The sequence below is a fragment of the Wolffia australiana genome, chromosome 17, assembly GCF_029677425.1.
Source record: "Wolffia australiana isolate 7733 chromosome 17, ASM2967742v1".
Classification (NCBI taxonomy): domain Eukaryota; kingdom Viridiplantae; phylum Streptophyta; class Magnoliopsida; order Alismatales; family Araceae; genus Wolffia; species Wolffia australiana.
This window is the reverse complement of record NC_135851.1, coordinates 8231497-8237033: the sequence shown is the minus strand read 5'-3', so window position 1 is coordinate 8237033 and position 5537 is coordinate 8231497.

The window sequence follows — 5537 nt, the reverse complement described above, 5'->3', positions numbered from 1 at the left end:
AGAACCAATTTCGCAAAGACTCATACACCATTCGATATGGATTTGAATTAAATTGTATACCTCATTCAAAATGTCACATGAACATCAACCAGGGATCAAATCCAAAATTTTCCTAGGTTTAAACAAACCAAGCCTGGGCGGGGGCCTTGTGTATTGAATGAAACTAAATCAGGCTTATGAGAATGCGATGTATGATGTAACTTAAGGAAGCATTCAATCTATTTTAACCTTTTTTGTGCATGGTCCCCGTTGAACTAAGGTAAATTCCCCTTTCTAAAATCCTACTTGCCTTTTATAATAATATGTGGATATATTGGGACTCTAGCTTACCTCCTAGATTATTTGTAAGCTTAGATGTTGGTAGAGTAGCTCCTTTCAATTTGGTATTCATCACCTAAAGTTGTGTATTCTTGGAAGCCTTTATGTTGGGTCGGATTGATCATGAATAATTCCTTTTCCCTTTTATGCTCCTTTACGTATTCAAAATCTATGTAATACTTCTGATTTTCAAACTTAAGGTCTACCTTTAAGTTTTTGATTTTTATCTGTAGTGTAAAGAGAACCAATTTCAAAGACTCATACACCATTCGATATGGATTTGAATTAAATTGTATACCTCATTCAAAATGTCACATGAACATCAACCAGGGATCAAATCCAAAATTTTCCTAGGTTTAAACAAACCAAGCCTGGGCGGGGGCCTTGTGTATTGAATGAAACTAAATCAGGCTTATGAGAATGCGATGTATGATGTAACTTAAGGAAGCATTCAATCTATTTTAACCTTTTTGTGCATGGTCCCGTTGAACTAAGGTAAATTCCCCTTTCTAAAATCCTACTTGCCTTTTATAATAATATGTGGATATATTGGGACTCTAGCTTACCTCCTAGATTATTTGTAAGCTTAGATGTTGGTAGAGTAGCTCCTTTCAATTTGGTATTCATCACCTAAAGTTGTGTATTCTTGGAAGCCTTTATGTTGGGTCGGATTGATCATGAATAATTCCTTTTCCCTTTTATGCTCCTTTACGTATTCAAAATCTATGTAATACTTCTGATTTTCAAACTTAAGGTCTACCTTTAAGTTTTTGATTTTTTATCTGTAGTGTAAAAGAGAACCAATTTCGCAAAGACTCATACACCATTCGATATGGATTTGAATTAAATTGTATACCTCATTCAAAATGTCACATGAACATCAACTAGGATCAAATCCAAAATTTTCCTAGGTTTAAACAAACCAAGCCTGGGGGCCTTGTGTATTGAATGAAACTAAATCAGGCTTATGAGAATGCGATGTATGATGTAACTTAAGGAAGCATTCAATCTATTTTAACCTTTTTGTGCATGGTCCCCGTTGAACTAAGGTAAATTCCTTTCTAAAATCCTACTTGCCTTTTATAATAATATGTGGATATATTGGGACTCTAGCTTACCTCCTAGATTATTTGTAAGCTTAGATGTTGGTAGAGTAGCTCCTTTCAATTTGGTATTCATCACCTAAAGTTGTGTATTCTTGGAAGCCTTTATGTTGGGTCGGATTGATCATGAATAATTCCTTTTCCCTTTTATGCTCCTTTACGTATTCAAAATCTCTGTAATACTTCTGATTTTCAAACTTAAGGTCTACCTTTAAGTTTTGATTTTTATCTGTAGTGTAAAGAGAACCAATTTATAAAGACTCATACACCATTCGATATGGATTTGAATTAAATTGTATACCTCATTCAAAATGTCACATGAACATCAACCAGGATCAAATCCAAAATTTTCTAGGTTTAAACAAACCAAGCCTGGGCGGGGCCTTGTGTATTGAATGAAACTAAATCAGGCTTATGAGAATGCGATGTATGATGTAACTTAAGGAAGCATTCAATCTATTTTAACCTTTTTGTGCATGGTCCCCGTTGAACTAAGGTAAATTCCCTTTCTAAAATCCTACTTGCCTTTTATAATAATATGTGGATATATTGGGACTCTAGCTTACCTCCTAGATTATTTGTAAGCTTAGATGTTGGTAGAGTAGCTCCTTTCAATTTGGTATTCATCACCTAAAGTTGTGTATTCTTGGAAGCCTTTATGTTGGGTCGGATTGATCATGAATAATTCCTTTTCCCTTTTATGCTCCTTTACGTATTCAAAATCTATGTAATACTTCTGATTTTCAAACTTAAGGTCTACCTTTAAGTTTTTGATTTTTTATCTGTAGTGTAAAAGAGAACCAATTTCGCAAAGACTCATACACCATTCGATATGGATTTGAATTAAATTGTATACCTCATTCAAAATGTCACATGAACATCAACTAGGGATCAAATCCAAAATTTTCCTAGGTTTAAACAAACCAAGCCTGGGCGGGGGCCTTGTGTATTGAATGAAACTAAATCAGGCTTATGAGAATGCGATGTATGATGTAACTTAAGGAAGCATTCAATCTATTTTAACCTTTTTTGTGCATGGTCCCCGTTGAACTAAGGTAAATTCCCCTTTCTAAAATCCTACTTGCCTTTTATAATAATATGTGGATATATTGGGACTCTAGCTTACCTCCTAGATTATTTGTAAGCTTAGATGTTGGTAGAGTAGCTCCTTTCAATTTGGTATTCATCACCTAAAGTTGTGTATTCTTGGAAGCCTTTATGTTGGGTCGGATTGATCATGAATAATTCCTTTTCCCTTTTATGCTCCTTTACGTATTCAAAATCTATGTAATACTTCTGATTTTCAAACTTAAGGTCTACCTTTAAGTTTTTGATTTTTTATCTGTAGTGTAAAAGAGAACCAATTTATAAAGACTCATACACCATTCGATATGGATTTGAATTAAATTGTATACCTCATTCAAAATGTCACATGAACATCAACCAGGGATCAAATCCAAAATTTTCCTAGGTTTAAACAAACCAAGCCTGGGCGGGGGCCTTGTGTATTGAATGAAACTAAATCAGGCTTATGAGAATGCGATGTATGATGTAACTTAAGGAAGCATTCAATCTATTTTAACCTTTTTTGTGCATGGTCCCCGTTGAACTAAGGTAAATTCCCCTTTCTAAAATCCTACTTGCCTTTTATAATAATATGTGGATATATTGGGACTCTAGCTTACCTCCTAGATTATTTGTAGCTTAGATGTTGGTAGAGTAGCTCCTTTCAATTTGGTATTCATCACCTAAAGTTGTGTATTCTTGGAAGCCTTTATGTTGGGTCGGATTGATCATGAATAATTCCTTTTCCTTTTATGCTCCTTTACGTATTCAAAATCTATGTAATACTTCTGATTTTCAAACTTAAGGTCTACCTTTAAGTTTTGATTTTTATCTGTAGTGTAAAGAGAACCAATTTGCAAAGACTCATACACCATTCGATATGGATTTGAATTAAATTGTATACCTCATTCAAAATGTCACATGAACATCAACCAGGGATCAAATCCAAAATTTTCCTAGGTTTAAACAAACCAAGCCTGGGCGGGGGCCTTGTGTATTGAATGAAACTAAATCAGGCTTATGAGAATGCGATGTATGATGTAACTTAAGGAAGCATTCAATCTATTTTAACCTTTTTTGTGCATGGTCCCGTTGAACTAAGGTAAATTCCCTTTCTAAAATCCTACTTGCCTTTTATAATAATATGTGGATATATTGGGACTCTAGCTTACCTCCTAGATTATTTGTAAGCTTAGATGTTGGTAGAGTAGCTCCTTTCAATTTGGTATTCATCACCTAAAGTTGTGTATTCTTGGAAGCCTTTATGTTGGGTCGGATTGATCATGAATAATTCCTTTTCCCTTTTATGCTCCTTTACGTATTCAAAATCTATGTAATACTTCTGATTTTCAAACTTAAGGTCTACCTTTAAGTTTTGATTTTTATCTGTAGTGTAAAGAGAACCAATTTCAAAGACTCATACACCATTCGATATGGATTTGAATTAAATTGTATACCTCATTCAAAATGTCACATGAACATCAACCAGGATCAAATCCAAAATTTTCCTAGGTTTAAACAAACCAAGCCTGGGCGGGGCCTTGTGTATTGAATGAAACTAAATCAGGCTTATGAGAATGCGATGTATGATGTAACTTAAGGAAGCATTCAATCTATTTTAACCTTTTTGTGCATGGTCCCCGTTGAACTAAGGTAAATTCCCTTTCTAAAATCCTACTTGCCTTTTATAATAATATGTGGATATATTGGGACTCTAGCTTACCTCCTAGATTATTTGTAAGCTTAGATGTTGGTAGAGTAGCTCCTTTCAATTTGGTATTCATCACCTAAAGTTGTGTATTCTTGGAAGCCTTTATGTTGGGTCGGATTGATCATGAATAATTCCTTTTCCCTTTTATGCTCCTTTACGTATTCAAAATCTATGTAATACTTCTGATTTTCAAACTTAAGGTCTACCTTTAAGTTTTGATTTTTATCTGTAGTGTAAAGAGAACCAATTTACAAAGACTCATACACCATTCGATATGGATTTGAATTAAATTGTATACCTCATTCAAAATGTCACATGAACATCAACCAGGATCAAATCCAAAATTTTCCTAGGTTTAAACAAACCAAGCCTGGCGGGGCCTTGTGTATTGAATGAAACTAAATCAGGCTTATGAGAATCACGATGTATGATGTAACTTAAGGAAGCATTCAATCTATTTTAACCTTTTTTGTGCATGGTCCCCGTTGAACTAAGGTAAATTCCCCTTTCTAAAATCCTACTTGCCTTTTATAATAATATGTGGATATATTGGGACTCTAGCTTACCTCCTAGATTATTTGTAAGCTTAGATGTTGGTAGAGTAGCTCCTTTCAATTTGGTATTCATCACCTAAAGTTGTGTATTCTTGGAAGCCTTTATGTTGGGTCGGATTGATCATGAATAATTCCTTTTCCCTTTTATGCTCCTTTACGTATTCAAAATCTATGTAATACTTCTGATTTTCAAACTTAAGGTCTACCTTTAAGTTTTTGATTTTTTATCTGTAGTGTAAAAGAGAACCAATTTCGCAAAGACTCATACACCATTCGATATGGATTTGAATTAAATTGTATACCTCATTCAAAATGTCACATGAACATCAACCAGGGATCAAATCCAAAATTTTCCTAGGTTTAAACAAACCAAGCCTGGGCGGGGGCCTTGTGTATTGAATGAAACTAAATCAGGCTTATGAGAATGCGATGTATGATGTAACTTAAGGAAGCATTCAATCTATTTTAACCTTTTTTGTGCATGGTCCCGTTGAACTAAGGTAAATTCCTTTCTAAAATCCTACTTGCCTTTTATAATAATATGTGGATATATTGGGACTCTAGCTTACCTCCTAGATTATTTGTAAGCTTAGATGTTGGTAGAGTAGCTCCTTTCAATTTGGTATTCATCACCTAAAGTTGTGTATTCTTGGAAGCCTTTATGTTGGAGTCGGATTGATCATGAATAATTCCTTTTCCTTTTATGCTCCTTTACGTATTCAAAATCTATGTAATACTTCTGATTTTCAAACTTAAGGTCTACCTTTAAGTTTTGATTTTTATCTG